Source organism: Pristis pectinata, chromosome 25 (assembly GCF_009764475.1).
Source record: "Pristis pectinata isolate sPriPec2 chromosome 25, sPriPec2.1.pri, whole genome shotgun sequence".
Lineage (NCBI taxonomy): Eukaryota > Metazoa > Chordata > Chondrichthyes > Rhinopristiformes > Pristidae > Pristis > Pristis pectinata.
In genome coordinates, this window is record NC_067429.1 from 29,262,591 (window position 1) to 29,285,604 (window position 23,014).

Consider the following 23,014-nt stretch of genomic DNA (forward strand, 5'->3'; position numbering starts at 1 on the left):
AAACAAAAAAATCAGACAAAAAAACCGAAAAAAGTTAACAGTTTTTTATTGAAAAGTAGATTGTATATTAAGTTGTATAGACTGGCATATTTAGGAGAAATATACTTGCTGTAATGTATATGTTGTTGTGCCTCTCTTTGGCCATTTCCTCCTTGTATGAAATGAATTTCTAAGTGGACAGGTAATAAGGCTTGGAGGCCTTGCTGCTGAGCTGAGGACATGCTCTACTTCCTGACAATGTTTCACATCCAGACCTTCTATGCACTTTGGGCTGGGCTGTGCCTCCCGATCCACCACTGCTCCCATTTGGGACACTACTGCTATTGATCTGAATTTACCAAGAAATTATTATTTTTAACTAAATGCATAAATATACAAAGTTAAAAATTGTGTAAACAAGTGGGGGGGAAAGGCATTAATAAAAATCTTGTAATTTTTCAGTCAAATACTTGAAGAGCTGAGTGGTAGGTATGAGGAAAAAATGAATTGTGCAGGTTGTATGAACTATTTTCACCTATATATTTAAACATTTTACTAAATCAGGGCAGTGTTGGTGTTGAAGGGTGATGTCTGGACCATGCGGTTTTGTTCTGCACTGCCAACTAGTAAAGTATTACTTTGTATGTAGAATTTAAATAAGTATGGATGCTAGAAAAGTGCAAAACAAAAAAATGATAGAAGTAGTCATCAGATCTGTGGAGAGAAATGGATTCAATATTTCAGGTCTGACTGAAGAACAGGGAAAATTTAGAAAGTGGGCACATTTAAACTATGAGAGAAGGGCGGGGAGGGGTGATGAAGAGAGCAAAGAGAATGTCTTTGATAGGGTGGGAATCAAGAGAAATGGATGACAGAATGGTGTTAGAGAATTGCAGAGTCCTGCTTCATAGCAGTAAGCCCTTCGGTCACCATGTCCATACCAACTGTCAAGTACCCATCTATGCTAATCCCATTTACTAGCACTTGGTCTATAGCCTTCTATGCTTTGGTGATTCAAGTGCTCATTCACGTAAATTTTATGAGGGTGCCTGCCTCTATTTCTTCTCGGACAGTGCATTCCAGGTTATCCTCAATATCTGGGTAAAAACTGTTTCTTCAGATCCTCTCCATCCCTCTCAATCTGCACTTTAAACCTGTGGTTTTAGACGTTTCTACTATGGGGGAAAAGTTCCTGCTATCTACCCTATTCATGCCCATCATAATTTTGTATACCTCTACCAGATTCCCCACAGCTTCCCCTGCTCCAAGGGAAACAAGCCTAGGCTACCCATTCTTTCCTTAAGTGAAATGCTCCATCCAAGCCAACATCCTGGTAAATCTCCAGTGTGCACTCTCTTCCTATTGTGTGGTAACCGAAACTGTATACAATATTCTAGCCGTGGTCTAAGAGGGGTGGTCCACAAGCTCCTGTCTATATCAACGGTGCTGAGGTCAAAAGGGTTGAGAGCCTCAAGTTCCTAGGAGCGAACATCACCAATAGCCTGTTCTGGTCCAACCACATAGAGACCACCAGCCAAGAAAGTTCACCACTGTCTCTACTAAGGAGGCTAAAGAAATTTGACATGTCCCCTTTGACACTCACCAATTTTTATCAATGCACAATAGAAAGCATCCTATCCAGAAGCATCATGGCTTGGTATGGCAACTGCTCTGTCCGTGATTACAAGAAACTGCAGAGAATTGTAGGCACAGCTCAGCACATCACGGAAACCAGTCTCCCCTCCATGGACTCTGTCTATACCTCTCGCTGCCTTGGTAAAGCAGCCATCATAATCAAAGACCCCACCTACCCCAGACATTCTCTCTTCTCCCACCCCCTCCCATCAGGCAGAAAATACAAAAGCCTGAAAGCAAGTACCACCAGGTTCAAGGACAGCTTCTATCCTGCTGTTACAAGACTATTGAAAGGTTCCCTAGTACAATAAGATGGACTCTTGACCTTGTTATGATCTTGCACCTTATTGTCTACCTGTAATGCACTTTCTCTGTAACTGTAACACTTTATTCTGCATCCTGTTCTTGTTTTACCTCTTACTACCTCAATGCACTGTGTAATGAATTGATCTGTATGAATGGAATGCAAGGCAAGTTTTTCACTATACCTCAGTTCATGTGACAATGATAAACAAATTTAAATTTACCAAAGTTGCATAGTTGTTTCGTGACCTTCATACTTTTATATTTTATGTCCTAGCTAATGAAGGCCATTACCTGTGTCATCTTCACCACCTTATCTACCTGTGTTGTCACCCTTGGGGATCTATGGACTTGCACACCAGGGTCCCTCCTGTTCTAAATATTTCCTCCGGTCCTACCCTGTATGATGTATGTCCCATCCTTATTACATCTTCCAAAATGCATTGTCTTACACTATCAGGATTAAGTTCCAACTGCCATTGTATTGTCCAGTTTACCAGCTGATCAATGGAAAGCTTGCTGAAGGTTTGTTAATGGCATCTGATCTGAGCAGATGAGCTGTTGTTGACACACTTGGGATGTGAAGTGGCTCTGCATCTGATCTGGGAGTTTTTTTCCAATGGACAGAAGTGTACAATTTCCAGCCCTGACTTTGAAATTCGGCTCTCGGATATTACTATTTTTTTGCTCCACGTTCAAGGCAGAATTGAAGTAATTGTGAAGCCTGAAAACAAAGATGTGCTTGTAGTAATATTTCACTGAAGGTAACCTTTCATAATTAATGGTTGGCAAGTACAAATTGTACTCCTATTTGGCAGCGTATTAGAATGGGTACTGCTCTACAGAGATGGGTGAATGATTAGGTGGGTGTAGAAAAGGTATAATTGCCAACAACAGAAACTAATAAAGTCCTAGTGCTGCATTGTTTGGATAGCACTTCTGTGTTGTATTGTATTGTACCGTTTGTTTATGGCCTCTTGTTCTACTCGGCTAACAAGGATATTCAAAATTCGGCCCATGTTTTAATTCAGAAGCCTATTGTTCCTGTGTTTGCTCATCTATATTGGTTCTGGTTCAATTTTAAACTCTTAATTTCTTATACACTTGCATAACCTTGCTCTTTCCTATTTCTATAATCTTGTCAGAGGGAGCACCAAAGATTACAGGAGGTCTGTGAGGCTTTAAATTAAAATTTTTAAAATTTTATTTTCAGCTTGGTAACAGGCCCTTTCGGCCCAATGAGTCCGCGCCGCCCATTTTAAACCCCCAAATTAGCCTACCCGTATGTCTTTCGAATGTGGGAGGAAACCGGAGCACCCGGAGGAAATCCACGCAGACATGGGGAGAACGTACAAACTCCTTACAGACAGCGATGGGAATCGAACCCCGATCGCTGGCGCTGTAATAGCGTCGCGCTAACTGCTACACTATTGAGGACGACACAGAAGGAGGTCGTTCAACCATAACTGTTCCTAACAGAGCAATATCATCAATCTCATTCACCTTCCCTTTTCCTTGTAGGCCTGCAATTTATTCTATCTCAGATACCCATCAACTCCCCTTGTGGTTCTTTTGCTTGCTTACTTAGAGGGGTAATTTACAGCAGCCAGTTAATGAATCAAGACATCTTTGAGATGTGGGAGGAAACCAGAGCACTTGGTGGAAAACCACATGGTCATAGGGAAAAGTCCAAACTCCACACTCCAGATTGCATCTGGGTCCTGAGATAATTTAGTTATAAAGTTGACAAAGAAGATCCTGGGATGCTAGTTGCCCTGGCCTAAGGGCTGCTGTTAAACCCACACCACTGACTCCTTAAAAAGACTAGCCTGTGACATAAGAAGTTTATGATTTGGAATGGAGTGCATATTTCACTGAGTGTGAATGAGTTAGGCTTTCATTCAAAAAAAACCTTGGTGTTAAAACAGAGATGTTCATTTAGTAGCTATTGGATAGAAAGTATCTGCGAGCATCTGAAGAAGCCAGTTCTGATGAAGGGTCATCAGTCTGTAATGTCAGTTCTGTTTTTATCTCTACATTTGTTGTTGTTCTTAGATTTCCAGCATCTGCAGTGTTTTATATTTCAGTTCTTGTTCTTATTTCTTCATGTTTTCATTCATTTCCTACTGTTTACATCTCCTCCAGAGATGTCAACTGAGATTGACAAACTTTCCCTGTCTTCTCTTGGCCTGAGTTTCCATTGTTTGTGTCACTGGGTCTCTTTTGGTCTCTACCCTATTACAGATACTCCCTTCTACTCTGAAATTTAAAAGCTGTTTGATTTATAAAGTCACCGATTTTGTTTTTATTATCAGCCAAAAAGTACAGCTACTTATGAGCATAGATAGGGCAAAAGCACAGTCTTTCTCCCAGGGAAAATGCAGAGGGTGGTGTGCATATGGAATGAGCTACCAGAGAAAGTGGTTGAGGTGGGTACGATAACAAGATTTAAAAGACATTTGGACAGGTACATGGACGGGAAAGATTTGGAGGGATATGGGCCAGATGCAGCCAAATGGGCATCTTGATCAGCATGGACAAGTTGGGCCAAAGGGCCCATTTCCATGCTGTACTACTGTATGACTACTGCTTTAGATGCCTGTATGCCAATTGTGACCTCTTGATTATTCCTAAATTTAATCACTTTACCACTTTACCTCCAACCACCAAGACTCCAAGCTGTGGATTCTTTTTCCTAAATCTCTGCCTCTTTCTTCTTTTTGAATTGTGCTTTAAAACCCAGTTCTTGAATTTTGTTCATTTGTCTCCATATCTGCTCAGTGTCAAATTTAGTGCCTATAAAACACCTGGGGTGCTGTATTTGATTGAAGGTTGTATATAAATGGAAGTTTGCTGCAAGGTAGATGCTGAGCCTGTTGGATTTGCATTCTGGTATGCTGGTATAATTTTTGAAACAATTGTTATATGATGGCCATCATGTTGCAGAGAAATACTGAATATTCATGAAATGGATAACTTGCATTAGAACTCTCCATTGCTGATTGAAACAGAGAAACTGACTTTCCCGAAATTGCTTCTCTCTGGAGTCGATACCAAATTCAACAATGTGCATAGACACAAGATGAGGTGCTAATCCTCAAATTTGTATTGGGCCTTGTTATAACCATGTCAGAGGTCACAGTTGGATAATTAAGAGTGGGAATGGGGTAGAAAGTTAAAACAACAGCTCAGGGTTGCCCCTGTGGACTGACAGCAGGTGCTTTGCATAGCAGTTACCCAGTCAGCATTGGCTTTCTCCCCTTTAGAGGAGATCATTGGAGTGGAAGAAGTTCCAGTGAATGACTGTTTCACCTAAAAGGATTGATTGGGTCAATGAATGATGAGAAGGACATAGTTAAATGGTTAGGTATTGGATCTCCTCTAGTTACATGGGAAAGTGCCATGAGAAAGGGAGTGGTTGGTGGATATAGAACAGACCAAGGAGTTGTGAAAAGAACGAACCCTTTAGATCAGAGGTTTTCAACCTGTGGTCCGCAGACCCCAGGGGGTCCGCAAGCAAGCCAAGAAAAAAATGGGAAAGCGACCTGTTACAAAGACGTAGCTTACTTGCTTGCTTCAGTTTTCCACTATTCAGAAAATCGGCCATATCTATTCTATCTGTTATAGGCGACAATCTTAGAGACTTAGGCGGTGGTCCCTTCTGGTAAGCTGCCGCTTAATATTCGATTTGTGTAGTCGGTAGTGTTCACTACTCACTACTATTCTGTTGTGCGTTGCAGTGTTAGCGAGACTGAGTGACGTTGTTGGTGTGCCTTAATAATATTCTTTGCTTACCGTGCATTTACGCCACAGTGACGTCACTGTTAAACGAAAAGTGCGCAAGCATGTAAATTTTAGATTAGTTTTGATAGTTTTGTTTATCAGTAATAGTGATTAAACTGTCCAGCGTGTATTGCTGAGTATGGAGAAATTTCTGAAGAGAAAAGCTGACCAGAAACCAGAAGGTTCTGATGACGAAGGGGATAACGGTGACCGAAAGAGAAAACAACACAAGTACAATCCAGAATACATTTCGTATGGCTTCATCGCAGTGGGGACAAATGCGGACCAACCTCGGTGTGTCTGCAAACACTGTCCAACGATGCAATGAAACCAGCGAAATTGAAGCGCCATTTAACAACAGTGCATCCAGATATTGCCAGTAAGCCGAAGGAATATTTTGAGCAGTAAAAGGAGCTGTACCTCAAGCAGAAAGGCAAAATGACAGCCTGCGCCACTGCAAATGAGAAGGCTCTTCGCGCATCATATTTGGTAGCATTACGAATAGCACGTTCCAGAAAGCCTCACACAATTGGAGAAGAGCTTATACTGCCTGCAGCAGTAGATATGTGCAAAGTTGTACTGGGAAAAGAATCTAGTCAGAAACTGGAAGCCATTCCACTGTCTGATAACACAGTAAGCAGAAGAATTGGCGATATGGCGGAAGATATACAGATCCAGCTGATAGCACATCTTCAAGTCAGATTTGCGATTCAGCTCGATGGAAGTACTGATGTTGCTAGTGCTGCGCAGTTGTTGGTTTACGTTCGATATTGCTGAGGAGGAGAGGCTTTGGAAGACTTTGTTTTGCAAGGTGCTCCCAGGTCGTACAACCAGTGAAGAACTTTTCCGTGTGCTTGACACTGTTTTTGTACAATCGGCATTGGCGTGGACACAGTGTATTGGAGTACGCACGGATGGTGCTGCCGCAACGAGGGGATGGAAGTCGGGTCTAGTCGCACGAGTGAAAGAAGTAGCTCTACATGTAGCAGCAACCCACTGCATGATTCACCATGAGGCTTTGGCTGCAGAGGATATGGATGAAAATCTTGCGGATGTGTTTTCCACGTGCATTAAAATCGTTAACTTTATCAAAGCTAGGCTGCTCGATCATCGTTTGTTTGAAAACATATGCCGTGAAATGGAAGCCGAACATAAGCACTTGTTGCTGTGTACAGAAGTCTGATGGCTGTCATGAGGCCGTGTTGTGCAGCGTGTACATGAATTGCAAGATGAACTGCTCATTTTTCTAAATGAGCATAATGGATCATTGGCACAGTTCTTGACAGATGAGACGTGGGTTGCCAGATTAGCTTATCTTGCAGATATTTTCAACAGCGTAAATCTATCATTGCAAGGACTTTGGCTCAAATGTTCTGAAAACGCATGACAAAATCAATGCCTTCCAGAAAAAACTCCGTATCTGGAAGGGAAGATGCGAGCAAGGTGTCTATGATGTGTTTCTGTTGCTGGCTGACTTTCTGACAGTGAACGAGACTAAGACAGAGGCCATTGCGAGCACCGTTTTGAGCCATATTCAACAGCTGTCACATTATTTCCATGAGTATTTTGGTGACGATGACACGAGCATGTTTGATTGGATTCGAAATCCATTTGAATGCATGCTTACTGATTTAGTTGGATGTGAACAAGAAGAATTGGCTGAACTGTCATCGGACAGGACTTTGCGCTTACAGTTCAACCGAATGACACTCTTGTCATTCTGGATAGCATGTTCCCAGGAGTATCCACTGCTGTCCGGCAAAGCCGTCAATGTTCTGTTACCATTTGCAACCACTTACTTGTGCGAAATAGCATTTTCTGCGGTCACTGCCATGAAAACCAAATACAGATCAAGACTGAATATTGAGGATGACGTACGCGTGTGTTTGTCGCACATACCACCATGTTTGGACAAACCCTGCAGTGCAAAACAGGCACAACCTTCACATTGAACTGAATACTGAAAGACACCGCTGGTAATTATCGGTGATTGAAATAGTCACTATTTCAATAGGGCCTATGTGCAGTAATTTAAGTGTTGTATGCATGAATTATCGATTGTTTGGTTTTGTGGGCTTTGGGGGTCTGCCATCTAACAAGGACGTGTTCTGGGGGGCCGCAGCATGAAAAAGGTTGAAAACCATTGCTTTAGATTGCTGAAAGGAAAGTGAGGTCTGGTAGTGCAATCTCATTGAAGGTGGCAGAAATTGCAAAGGATGATCCATTGAATGCGGAGGTTGGGTGGGTGGAAAGAGAAGATTAGGAACTTTATCCTTGCTCTGTCCAGGAAGACAGGGTGTGAGTAGAAGTGTGGGAAGTAGTCCCATCAATTCAATTGAAGGGGAAGCCATGGTTCAGGAGAAAGGAAAATGTGTCAGAATTACCTATGTGCAAAGTGTTGTCGTATTTACAATGGAGATGGTGGAACAAGGAAAATGGAATGCAGTTTTTAACACAGTAAATCTTGTTAGTTCTCTGAATATTTCAGAAAATTCCATTGGATATTTTAATTCACCCTTCCCTCGACCATTTCTTGATTTTTTTTTTCCCCCCATCAAAAATATCCCTTTTCAATTGCATAGTCATTGCTATTTAAGGTGCATTACTGTACTCAAGATCAGAATTTTTTAATACTGCATTTCAATTATGTGTGTCATTGGCAGTTAACAAATGTCAAGAAATAAATGCTTGTTTTTAATGTCCATGTCTTGTTTAAGATTACATTGTGCTTGAAACTTCAGTGCTGGAATTTACCAGCTGTGAATTTCAGTTTTGACCTGTTGTATTTACTACTACTAACTCACACTTTATAGGAAAATCTATTTTAATTGAAGCCATGTAGCAAGTAGGATAAGAATTGAGAGAAATCTAGAGTGCTTCATAATGCAACACTTGTGCAGTCTCGTGGTTTGTGAAAAAATCTGCATTATATTCTATTATTGAAGGCCATTAACCATATTAATTTTCCCCCAAAAATCAAGATTCGCAATAACACACTGGAAGACTTGAATCATTTCTTAACTGAGGCAGACGTTGATGACAAATCACAGCCTTCGTCCGACAGAGGAAAGACGTTAAGACCAAGACCTGAAACTTGCCACTTAGCTCATAGTCTACAGAGCAGTAGTAACCTGTACTCTGCTACATGCTGTGGGGACTACAAGAAGTGCATTGAAGCACTGGAGAAATTGCATCAATGTTATCTCCACACATTCCTCCAAATCCATCGGCTGGATAAACAAACCAATGTCAGAGTCCTCACCCAGGCCAAAATCCTCGGTACTGAAGCTCTGATCATGTTCTGTGAGCTCCATTCACCAGGCTATGTTGCCTGCATGTCCCATACCAGCCTTTTGAAAAAGCACTCTAGACTCTGTCACGGTATGAAATTTGCAGGAAAACAGTCTCCTTGGAAAAGAAAATTCCCACAACTCAGTGAGGATGTTAATCTCCTGACCCAGGGCCACTCAAACTAGAGGAGGAGCATGCAGGAAAACATGGAACACCTCCAAGTCTCTTGAAAGGAAGCACATAGAAGTCACGTGTAAGCGGTGCGCAGCATCCCAAACAACCACTGCTGAATTATGTTGTGCTTTTCTAAATGCTCTGTCATCACTTGCATAATTATGGATTTCGACAGTTTTCCACAGGTAATGTTTGGCTAACAAGTTTGTAGTTCCCTATTGCTTTAACTCTCCTTCCTTTCTTGAATTGAAATATTACATTTAGTATTTTCCATCCTGCTGGAACTTTTCACCATTTCTGTTGGCTATTTTGGAACCTTAAGATGTAGTGGTGCAACTCGTGGAGAACCCCCCTCACAGTGCAGGAGGCCCGGGTTCAATTCTGACCTTGGCTACTGTCCATTTTGGAGTTTGCATGTTCTCCCTTTGTCTGCATGGGTTTTTTCTGGATGCTCTGATTTCCTCCCACATTCCTAAAGATGTGTGTGTTGGTAAGTTAATTGGCCACTAAATTGCCCCTGGTGTGTAGATGAGTGGTAGAATTTGGGGGTGGTTGAGAATGTGGGCAGAATAACAAAAAAAAAGATTTATGTAAGAATAACGTAAATGGGTGATCAATGGTTGGCATGGACTCAGTGGGCCAAAAGCCTGGTTCCATTGCTGGAGCTCTTCATGGCTCTCTGCAGGTTATCAGAACCATGGGAATTGTCAGTGCTTGGCCTTTCTCATGTACATTTCTTTAGCAGTATTAAGTGTTTGAACTTCCTTATTCTATTTTGTATCTTGGCTACCTATGAATTTTGGTATACTTGTTTCATTTTCTATAAAGGCATACAAAATTCTGTATAGTGTCATTGCTATTTCCTTATCCCCACTATTAATTTCCTGCTTCAATTTCCCTATGATGTAATAACTGAATTACACTGTAATAACTGAACACTTTGAAAAGAATAATATGATTGAGCAGTCGATGTGAATTTATGAAAGAAATCATGTTTGCCTAATCTTGAATTTTTTTGAGGATGTAGGCTAGTAGAATAGATAAGGTGAACAAGTGGATGTGTATTTGGATTTTCAGAAAGCTTTTGATGAAATCCCACATTGGAGCTTGGTCAACATATTAGAGCACGTGAAATTGGGGGTGAGATACTGACTTGAATTGAGAATTGGTTGTTGGACAGAAAGCTGGAATAAACAGGGGTCAAGTTGTCAGGCTGTGATTAGTGAGGTACTGCAGGGATTGGTGCTTGGGCTCCAGCCTTTCATAATCTGTATCAACCATTTGGCTGAGGGGACCATATGTCATATTTCCAAATTGGGTATGATACAAAACAAACTGGGATTGAGAGTAGGGAGGATGATATATAAAGACAAGCTGAGTAGTTGGGCAAGAACCTGGAAGATGCAATGTAGTTTGGGGGGTGGGGGGGGGGGCGACGGGAGAGGAAAGAAAGGAAGTTAATTACTTTGGTGCACAAAACTGTAAAGCAGTATTTTTTTAATGGGGAGAGATTGGGTAACGTTGATGTTCAAAGGGGCCTGGGTGTCCTTGTACAAAAGTCACTGAAAGACCTACAAGCAGGTTCAGCAAGCAAATGGGAAGGTGATCCCAATTTTACTGCAATTATATAGGGACTTAATGAAACTGAACCTGATGTACAGTGTAAAATTCTGGTTTCCTAATCTTAAAAAGGATGTACTTGCCATTAAGGGAATATGGAGAAGATTCAGTAGACTACTTACAGGACTGGTGGGTTTGCCATTTGAGGAGACAGTCGAATAAACCAGGCCTGTATTTTCTAGAATTTAAAGAACTGAAAGGAAATTTCATTGAAACTGACAAAATTCTTACGGGGCTTGACAGGCTGGATATAGGGAGGATGTTTTTCCTGGTTGAGGATTCCAGAACCAGGGGTCACAGTCACAGAATAAGTGACATTCTATTCAGGAGTGATGAGAAGAAATTTCTTCATTCAGAGGGTGATGAATCTTTTGAATTCTCTACCACCGAGTGTCAGTGGAGGCTCAGTCACTGAGTTTATTCAAATCCATTAGAAATGGGAGAAATTGAGGGATATGGGGATAGTTCTGGAAAATGGCATTGAGGCACAAATGCTGCTGTGATCTTGATGAATGACAGTGCAGACTTAAAGGGCTGGATGGCTTGGTCCAGTGTCTTATATTCTTAAATTAGAAAAGAATGGATCACTCCTTATGGAATCTATTTTTCCAGAGGAACATATACTTTTGAGACTTATGAAATATTTATTTGAATAGCTGTTTATCCACTGTAATATTTTAAACCAATTTTTCTATCTACGTTAGCCGATCTGTCCTTTGAGTTAAAAACTCCAGTTTTGGACTTGAAATTTGACACTCTCAAACTGAACATGAGACTCTATCATTATGTGATTACACTTCCAGGAGAATCCTTCACTGAGATTTAATCCTGCCTCTTTGCACATGACCAGGCAGGTCTATAACATACTGTCTATGAAACTGTTGAATGTATTCCCTGAATTTGTCCCCAAGGCTAGCTTTGCCAGTTTGATTTTCCCCATGATAGCATTACCTTTTGATACAAATTATTTGTTGGTAGTCTGTTTAGCAGAGTAGTTACTCTAGTGGGACTCTCATGTTGCTACTCTAAGTGTTGCTGTACCTTTTTACTGCGCCATTTTACTGCTCATCTCCATCCAAATGGATGCTACTTCCTATCTTCTGAGCCAAGATCCTTTCTCACTGCTGTCCTGTCATCTTTTATAGTTGGAGCAACCCACCATCCAGCTTCCATTCTGCCTATCTTTCTGATGCATCAGAGCTCTGTAATAACTCTTTGGTCGAGCCTTGTTATTCTATTTGTTTGTGTAACACAGTAAACTTAGATTTTATTTTTCCTACTCCCTGATCTAAGTCGTAGATTGAATTAATGGACAGTATTTCAGATGTAAAATTAGATCAGTGACTTTCTGCCTCCTCTAGTTAGTAAGAGTAAAAGGTCTTAGTATAAAACTTAAAACGCAAACCCTGATGAGGGCCCAAGCCTTTATAATTTTTCCGTTACCTGAACATTGCCATAAATAGAACAATCTTTGACAATGAGACACCAAATAAACATCTGAAGCTATCAACTCCCTTGAATTTCTTCCTGAGCAAATCATCCTGACCCGAGAAAAAGTACTATGCTACTTTGCATGGCATTGGCTGACCTGACTTGAAAATGAACTCGGCACACGTGGTTAGGTCTCATCAGGTTCAGGTTGGGTAACTGGGCTCCAGATAAGATTCAAAGTGTCTATTGTTTGAATGGTATTGCAATTAAAGTAGTGGAGAAATACAAGTGTTCTTTTTGGGTGACTAGTTGTGTGTTGCTTAATATTGCAATAATTGTTTGCTATATATGTAAGTTAATCTTGTTGCCCTGTCAAAATTACCAGTGGTGGCTGGACATGGTAGTTATTCTTTCCACCAATAGTTTCCCAAATAATGTATGCTATGGTACTAGAAGAAATGTGTTTATTGTACAACTTGAGATGATGGGTCACAACTGTGCCTGTATGTGGATTATCAGTTTATTACTCTATCCAAATAAAGTAACATACTGATAATCCACTATCTGACTGTTTGGAAATCCTGATGGTTCCACATCTGGCTCACTGGGTCCTGATTCCAATGCTTCTTCCCGCTTGCGAGTCCTGGTAACCACACTCCCCTTAAACTTATCAGAGCCAAAGTTTCTAAGCTCCCTTTACGTTCACTGAGTTTGCTGGAAAATGTATTATTCTACTATGTATCATCTAAAAAGAACAAATTAAAAATATGTCAAGTATTAATAGAAACGCATCCAATAGTCTGGGAAATCATTTTGTCCAGCACCACCAAAGTCCCAAGTGTGCTAGATTATTGGGAGTTTTACTGTACTTGGTGTGTATCTGTGATAGGGTGGCAACCAAGGATATTAAGATGACAATGGTTTTGGAGTCATGTAGTTAATAGATGAATGAGGGCACTTAGGGAGAGGAGAAAATTATTATGCTGGAATTGTAAGATGCCTCTGAACACTAATGTCTTTCAGTTTCTTGCTATTTAAAAAATACTTCTATTTACAAAAATGGATGGCCTTATTTTTCCCCATTTCATTCCATCTGGCACATTCTTTCCTGTTCACTTAACCTGTTAATGTGCCCTTGAAGTTTCTCTATATTTTTCTCACAGCCCTCACCCAGTTTTTTTTTAATCAACAAGCTTGGATCTATGATGCATGATCCTCTCATGAAAATCATTGATTTATATTATGAAGAGCTGGGATCCCCGCATCAATTCCTATGGCACCACTATCACAATTTAACAACTTAAGTTTGCCTGTTTATTCCTACTGTATGTTTTCTATCCATTATTAATCCTTAATCCATACCAGTATATTACCTTTAATATCTTGTTTAATAATCTCAAGTTTGGGATCTTGGTCAAAAGGCAAATTACAAGGGGCTTTCTTTTGCTGGTTGATTCAATAAAATGAAATGGATTTCCCAGGTTTTAGTATCTAGTATAATTGCTGTTTATCTGGGCTATCAGTTTTCCAGGCATTATTTATCACTGATTTCTGATTGCCTTTCTTTCACAGATGTTCAGAGAAGGTGAGAATTGGGAAGTGGTTTGAAAACTTGCTCACGGTTTTAATACCATCCTGTTTACTTTTGCAATACTTCCAGTTTAAATGCTGCCTGCTTTTTCTAAAATTTGCCTTGATTTCTTGCACGTTTGGGATTGATCTTGCTGTTTGCTGATTTTTTTTAAAATTGCTATCAGTAGGTGGCACTGATATCCAATGATTAATATTAATAACAGCACTGATTGAAAAATGACACTTGACCATGGGACAATGGAAACAAAAGCAAGAGGAGGTGGCTGAAGGAAGTAAAGTAACATAGTCATAGATACTGCTCAGCAAGGAAAGAACAAAGTGTAGAAAATATATTGTGCCAATTAGATCAAATAGAAACTAATGTATGTAAAACCAAAACAGTTGGTAACTCAGCTGAGGTAAATTCCAGGTGTAAAACCTCAGTCCCACCACTGTGTGGCACCCAGTATTGTTGTTAAATTTGACCTTGTTTAATTCTGACATTGTTAATCATTTTAATATAAATAGTTATTGACAATTTGAAACCCAGCACTTGAAGTAGAATATGAACTAGTAATTTCTGTGAATGGAAGGTGTAATTATCAGAAATCCTGAAGTCTCTTAACTGATGTTAATTATTTGATTGAAACACCTTTTTGGAAAGAACATGACATTTTGATTTTAGGGGCAAATGAATATATCCATCAGTTATCACGTTCTCTTAGAATTTATTTTCTGCACATTGAGGTTCAGGTTTTATTTGCTAAAGATTAAATGTGAAATAAGTAGCAATAATGAAATTGAATTTCCATTGTTGCCCCTTTTATCAAAAATAAAATATCGTGGATGCTTAAATATTGAAGGAAGATGCTCTTGGTCTCCCCCAGTGGATTAGTGAGTATGCAAATCGTTTATCTGCTTCATCTATATTGATGTTAACCAAATAGGTGAAGAGTTGAGCTCCAGATTCCTGAATTGCGTGCTGATGATGGTCAATCATTCAGTGACCGCCATTTAAAATTTCCAACCAATAAATTCATTGATTCCAGCTGAGATGTATGTACAAATATCAGGCAAACGGAATGAAAATCAAAGAAAATCAATGAAAATCAAAGAAAATCAATGAAAATCAAAGATAAGGACAGTTCCCATACAATGAGATGGACTATGACCTCACGATCTACCTTGTTGTGACCTCACACCTTATTGCACTGCACTTTCTCTGTAGCTGTGACACTTTACTCTCTACTGTTATTGTTTTTACCTGTACTGCATCAATGGACTCTGTAGTGACTCAATGTAATGCACTGTGTAATGAATTGACCTGTACGATTGGTTTGTAACACAAGCTTTGCTCTGTACCTTGGTACAAGTGACAATAATAAACCAATACCAATAAAACTGAAGATGCTGGAAATCTGAAATAAAAATGGAAAATGCTGGAAAAACTCAGCAGGTTGCAGACATCCTATGGAAAGAGAAATGGTCAATGATTCGGGTCTGTAGCTCTTTTTCTGCAGATGCTGCCTGACCCGAGTTTTTCTAGCATTTTCTGTTTTTAAACCGAATGAAAACTTGTGCTTCAGAGCCTAGTCTCTGTTTCTTTTGATTACAGCTGCCTAGAAATTGGATCTCTCAACACTTTTTTTAAACACTACATGATTCAAAACCAATTTTACCGAGATTAAATGTCATTAGCAAATCCCTTCCAGGTGAAATCACACCAAAACTGGATAGGGTACTTTTACTTTCCATGTATGGTAGCATCCCTGATGTGTGATGCTGGGAAAACAAGTACCTAATGACATGTAGTGCAATGCCCCTCCCTTTTTCTCCCTGCCCCTTCACCTTCCTTTAGGTCCTCCCATTTTTGTCCCCTTTCCCACACATCACCCAGTCCCCCTTCACTTGCCTTCATCCCTTTCTCCTTCCTGGTTCCATTTCCTTCCCCTGCCCCACCCCAAGCCAGTCTGGTTCCAACTGTTAACCTCCTTCCCCCAATGGTTCCCATTCTCACATCAGAATCTAGCATTGGTAGCCCACTGTGTTTCTGCTTATTTCCCTCCAGGAGCTGTCTGTCTGCTATTTTCACACTACCTCTCTTTCTTCCCCCCAAACCCCCCAACCTTGCTCCATCTGTTCTTTTTCTCCCTTTTCTCCCTCCTTATGTCTGCTTCCATTGATTGTTCACCTGCCACTGTCTTCCAACTCCATCCCTGCTCACCTTCCCTTCCTGGCACTACCTGCCTGTCATCTTACGCCCCTCCTCAGTCCACCAATCACCTCGGAGTCCTTTCTCGCCGCTTCCCTTCTCTTTATACTGGCCATCTTGCCCCTTCATTCAGTCCTGATGCAGGGTTTTGACCTGAAACATTGACAATTCCTTTCCTCCCACAGATGCTGCTTGACTCGTTGAGTTCTTCCAGCAGATTGTTCGTTGCTCGTTTCATCCCCTTGAGATGTAAATTGAAGCTTCCAGATCCAATTGTTTAACAGGTCCTGAAAAACCAGGAGGACAATCTACTGCTTTCTTGATTTTAGATATTTTGAAGAATTCCTTTGCTGATAGTTGGGCACTTCATGAAGGAGCTTTTAGCTCACTGGTGACTGCTCATATATATATCCCAAAGTGCTCAGTCTGTGCTCAAATGAATGTACTTTTTGGACAGTGTAACCAATGAAAAAGTAACACTGTTTTGCTCTATGGTTATCCTGCAGGTAGTACAAGCATAGGGTTGGCTGGGGGAATTGAGTCCCCCATTGACATTGGAGTAAAAACCCCCAGGGTTTGATGAAATGTAGCCATGGCTGCTATGGAAGATGGGGAGGAGATTGCTGGGGCTCTGACAGAGATTTTTACATCTTCAGTGCCACATATGAAGTGCCAGATGACTGGAAGCAATAATGGTACTTTTATTCAAGAAGGGCAGCAGGGATAGGCCAGTGTGTCTAATGCTGGTGGTCGGGAAGTTCTGAAGTACATTATTAATCTGCAGTTGAAAAGGCAGGGAATAATCAAAGATGGTCAGCATGGCTTAGAATGTTAAGGCATGGAATCGAGCCCTTCCACCATTTTGAATCGGCCCTTGAAGGAACAATCCTCATAGCAATCGGACACCAGCACAGGATACTATATGAGTGAAGAAACACAGGGAGGGATCTCAGCAATTATGCATTTCTGTGCCTTACAAAGTGTATGAGCAGTCTCCAGTGGGCTAATAGCTCCTTTGTGAAGTATCCCAATATCAGCAAAGTGATTCTTTAAATAACATCTAAAATCAAGAAATCAGTACGCATGCTCCTGGTTTAACAGCAAACAAGTTACTTTTAATAATCTTTAGATTTGCTGATCTTGGCTAATTTTTGAATTTTGTGTAATTGAAACCTTGTAAAGGACTTATCCATACTGATGTTAGGCAGCATGATATTTTCTTTACCAGCCATGGAGTAAACCTGCCATATTTATCAGAATATTAGTCTGTTTACATCTGTGCCCAATTTATGAAATCAATTTGTCTATATATGTATCAACTTTTGATTATTGATCAGCAATACAGAGGGATATAGGTTGTATCCAGCTTATTGTAAATGGATTTTCTCATCATAATTCTTGCGCAAAAGACAGGAAATCCTAAAATGTGCATTGTAAGTTTGCCAGTAGGAATAACCTTTGCATTCTTTTAGTGATAGCCATAATCGTGACTTGAGGTGCAGGCAAAGAAGGTTAACCAATGTCAAATTGGCTGACATAGAGCAATTATAGTTTTCCAATGTTCTCCTAACCACCCTTGCATTTCCTATTTGACAAAAATGTGAACTTGCTCCAAACTCTGCTCATATACTAACTTGCCACAGGTTTCCTTTATCCATCACTTGTGCACTGACTAAACTTTTCTCTTGGGCAAGTAGCACCTCAGTTTCAAAATTCTCATCCTTGTTTACAAAATGCAACCTAGGTCATTAAAATTGGCTACTGTCTAATTATCTGCGACTCTGAATTACAATTGTAGGTCAGTCGGGCTAAGCTGCGTTGCAACTTCAAGGAATGAATATTACTTTATACTGAGGTACTATGATTCATTACCAGTGCTTTATTTCTGGATGTTAATGATTTAAAGTGGGGAAGAATGTGGTCAGGTGTGAGCAACGTAGCTTTCGTTTCAAACTGATGTCTGTATTTTCATAAATGTGGCACTGCTAGCATGTAGATTGGTACATCTATGCCAAAATGACACCATGGAACCTATACTTACAGATTTACATTTGTTCTGACACTGACTTTGAAATTTAAATAGCATAGATAGGTAACAAGAATTCCCATTTTTGTGCTTCAATGGCTGTGCAGGAAAGAGATTCAACTTTGCTTAATCTTTCTCCTTTTGTTATGTACATTCACTTCTGTTACAACTGATACAACAGCTAGTATTTCATCAAATTTGATCCACCTGTCACACTTCTGAGACAGTGGTGGGATCTGCTGGAGTAGGCATTAGCCCAATCCTCATATCCATGTCATATAAATCACCAAGTCTTCAAATGTCTTCCTGAGCTACTCTGGTCTCACTCATTCAGAGATCTTTATCCTCTCTGCAACTTGAAACTAATTTTCTCGCTTTCCTAATTCTAATGATGAGTCTTGTGCCTGAAGTGCTAATTTTTTTTTTCCATTCCACAGATGCTGCGTGAGTTGTTGAATGTTTCCAGCATTTTCTGTTTTTATTTCTGCAAATGATCTGTTTCAATGGAGCATGCTATGTGACTGCAGTCTCTGTGGATGACGTGTAATACTCCATTCATCCTGTATGCTGGAAGCATTGGTGCGGGCTTTCTGGATTATTGGATGTTGTTCCTATTAGTACTCCCTGACACAATTAACTTCACTTTGTTTTAGATGTTACAGAGTAGAGTAATACATTTTCTAATGGATCTGAAGTGTAAAAGCAGTGTGCGAAATGTTTAAAGGGAGTGTGGGAAACAATATTCAGGTGTGTTTAAAGGGTACTCAGAAAACAGAACTGGGTGAGCTTCAAGTGAGTGCAAGAACTGGGGTCCCAGTGAAACCACCTTCTAAACCAGTGGGATTTCTGAACAGCTAGATAGCAGATTGGTAGAATTTTATTGTAGTGACATTTTATCTGCTATAGTTAAGCATCTTGGCATAGTTATTAATGAAGTTAGATGCAAGTGAAGAAAGTGGTTGCACTGGAGTTGAAATTAGTTAACCAAAGGCCATTTTTAGAAATTTTTGAAATGGTAATTTAGATCATCATCCTCCCGAGGTATCAAAAAATGTCACATATAAAACCCACATACTAATCCCACATATACAAAGTGGGCATTAGGAATTTTTAATTCCATAGTTACCCAAGGCTCTGACACCTACTAAAGTACAACTTCTAAATTTCACTTTCCTGTTAACCATCATGTATCATGATGAATCATTAGCATTCCAAGCAGTGTGGTGATGTCAGTGTGGTCCACTACTTAAAAGTTCCTTTATTGAAAGGAAGGCATAATACCTCTTGTTATAGTATATCAGTAGCATGTGAGTTTGGTTAGAAAGTTTATGCATAAGTATTTGTTCTAAAATGTGTACACCACCATAGGGATGTACAGTGCAGAAACAGGCCCTTTGGCCCACCAAGTGGGCACCGACCATCAATTACTCACCTTAAATCTTCCCCCTCACCCAACACCTGGATTCTACCACTCACCTAAACTAGGGGCAATTTACAATGGCCATTTAACCTGCACAACTTTAGGATGTGGAAGGGAACAAGAGCACCCTTGGAAAACCCTGGTGGTCACGGGGAGAACGTGCAAACTCCACACAGACAGCATCCCATAAAATACCACACTGGAAGAGACCAGAAGTCTATCACAATAATGTAGGTAACCATCTTCTGCAAACCATGACTCCCAACTGTTGGGAAATATATAGTATTGTATCAGCTCAATTGACAGCTCACTCACTTCTGAGTCAGAGATTCTGGTTCAAGCTGCACTCCAGAGAAAGGAGTACAGAGATTTCAGTGTGGCACTGGGGCTTTCAGGATTGTCATGTAACAGAGTGTGTCAGATGGGCCACATCTGTTCTCATAAACATTAAATGGCATTATTCCAAAGAGGTGGGGGGGGGGGGGGGGGTTTGAAATTATCCAGTGTCCTGGCAAATATCTATCCCTTAATCAACATTGAACAGGTTATCTGATCACTACTACATTGCAGTGGGGAGGATTAGTGTACATAAATTGGCTGACATTTCCTACATTGCAACTAACAAAAATCCAAATGTACTCCTTTAGACGCAAGACATTTTTGGAGTTTTTGATGTACATGGAATATTCCCCCTCTTAGTTACATATTTCCTAAATAAAGGATTTCTCATATATCAGAGACACAGAACAACAATGGAAGCTAAACCAAAGAAAAATATTTGGAGAGTAATCAAAAGGTTACAAAAAAGAGGTAATACTGATGCATAGACTGTGGCATATGTGATTTAAAAGGAATTTCCCTCATGCAAATTCTGCCTGTACTTAGCAAATTGTTTTGTGGATTGGCAATATTCAATCTCCCTCTGATAGGTAATCAATGGCTTCAAGTCTTGGATTGGTCTTTTCACCTTACCTAATTGAAACCTATTCTCATTGACAGATTCTAATCTGTTTATTATTTTAAAGACGACAACCAAATTTCTTTGCCCATATTCCATGAATAAATAAGTATTGATAGAAACTTGCTGTTGGGTAGTCCAATTCTGAGGCATGTTAGCAGGGCAGGAATCATGGTTGATGTTGAGTTTTGTGCTGTATTTAAGGTTTTGATCTTCAACCACCAATTCTTCAAATATCCAAGGCTGTGTGGGCATGTTGTCAGCCGTGGTGAATTTCATCAGAAATGCTTTCCTCCTTGGAGTGGTTTTCTTGTGATATGGGAATGGGTTCATTTTCCAGAGTTTGGAAGGTGGGGTTATAGCTGAGGCAGGCAGATGTTGAGTGTAGCTCTATTCTTTCATATGCTTCATTGAGTGAGTTGTCCTTGACTTGGAGCTTTGCCTCTGCACATGCACATCTGCAAACATCTTCTGCATACTGTAGCAGCACACAAAAGAATGCTGGAGGAACTCAGCAGGTTGGGCAACATCTATGGAGGGAAATGAACAGTTGATGTTTTTGGTTGAGACCCTTCATCAGGACTGGAAAGGAAGAAGGGAGAAGCCAGAATAAAAGGGTGGGGGCAGGGGGAGGAGCACGAGCTGGCAGGTGAAAGGGGCAGTATACTGCATTCTGCGTACTGTGATTGCTGTGGATGGGCTGACTTATTTCTGGAGTAGAGGTGAAATTGTTTGAACGGTTTCCCAATCTGAGCCTGGGATTACCTTCAGCAGGCACTGCAAACACTGCAGAGATATTGCCAATGCTGTTTCCACAAATTCCTCAAGAGTATACTGGCAGGATAAGCGAACCAACATCAGCGTCTTCTCCCAATCCAACAACCTGAGCATTGAAATCTAATTGCAATCTGGCTCCATTGGGCAAGCTGGGTTGTTTATATGCCCAATGCTAAACTGCTGAAATGGAACTGTTCTGATCTTGGTTACCAGAAGAGATTATCATGTGTACAGTTATGTTATGAAACAGATATGTTATCAAAGCCTCCTGGGGAGGGTGGTAAAAATGCTGTATTCCCAATAACTCCCAGGAATCCTTGGTCTGTGACCACTTATTGTAGATGGGAGCATTCTGGGTGTCACTGAGAACCTTGAGTTTAAGCGTTGGGAGCATGCAAAAGGAACGCATCATCTGCCAATCACCTCTTGCCCCACCCATGGGAAAATCTGCTAATTGCTCTTTGTTCAACAGTTGTTTCAGAACTCTCAGAAATGGGGTCTGAGAAAATTATCCCTAATCCTTGGGAGCCACCAAAGGATGGGGGTTGGGTAGATCATGAATGGCTATTGAGGATCCGTGGTGTCAAGATCCAGATTGCATAGAAATGCTCACTTTTATTTTGAACAAGCTATTTGTATTCGCCATTTTGGTAAATCAGACCACCCACCAGGCTGTGCTCCTTCTCCCTGCGTACAAACAGAAGCTGAAACGGGAGGATCCAGTATAGTGCTGGTCTGAGAAAATAGATAAGCTTCTACGTGACTGCTTTGAGTCGGTAGACTGGTCTATGTTTAAAGGCTCAGTAGCCAGTCTAGATGACTAGGACACCACTGTCACAGACTTCGTCAGCAAGTGTGTTGAGGACTGTGTACCAAAGAGGACAATCTGGGTGTTCTCAAACTGGAAACCATAGATGAACCGGGAGATCCACTCCCCACTGAAGTCTAGACTGCGGCATTCAAATCAGGTGACCCTGACTTGTACAAGAAATCGAGATATGACCTCTGTAAAGTTATCAGGGATGCCAAGAGACAATACCAGTCCAAAACTGAGTCCCTGACCAGCTGTCAGTTGTGGCAGGGCTCACATGCTACAATAGGCTACAAAACTAAGTCGGGCAGCATCGCCAACAACAGCGCATCCCTTCCCAATGAGCTTAATGCATTCTATGTATGTTTTTAACAGAAGGGGATTGGAATGTCACCACCCACCCCAACAGCCTCCAAAGCATCTGAACCCACAGTCACTGTTGCAGACGTCAGGTCAATCTTCTAGAGAGTGAACCTGCAGATAGCATCTGGCCTGGATGATGTCCCTGGCAGTGTCCTCAGATCCTGTGCAGATCAGCTGGGTATTTGCCAGTCTCCTTGCTTCAATCTGAGGTTCCCACCTTCTTTAAGAAGACCACTATCATCTCAGTACCTAAGAGAAACAAGATAATGTTCCTTAATGACTACCGCCCAGTGTCTCTGACGTCCACCATTATGAAGTGCTTCAAGAGGCTGGTCATGGCACACATCAACTTCAGCCTTCCAAACAACCTCGACCCACTGCAATTTTCCTATCTCTGGTCCTATACTCATCTCTGGGGCATCTGGACAGTAAAGACATCTACGTTAGACTGTTGTTTATTGACTACAGCTCTGCCTTCAATACTATAATTCTAAGCAAACTCATCTCCAAACTCCAAGACCTGGGACTCAACTCCTCCCTTTGCAACTGGATCCTCAACTTCCTGACCAACTGACTGCAATCAGTATGCATAGGGAGCAACATCTCTGCCACAATTATTCTCAACACGGGTGCCCCACAAGGCTGCATCCTCCACCCCC

At 40.8% G+C, this 23,014-nt stretch overlaps 1 protein-coding gene across 4 annotated transcripts in view; it reads left to right on the plus strand.

Annotated features, from left to right (window-relative positions):
• Window positions 1-23,014, plus strand: part of tanc2a (tetratricopeptide repeat, ankyrin repeat and coiled-coil containing 2a) — a 591,670-nt gene that overhangs the window by 74,090 nt on the left and 494,566 nt on the right. The window lies entirely within an intron of this gene.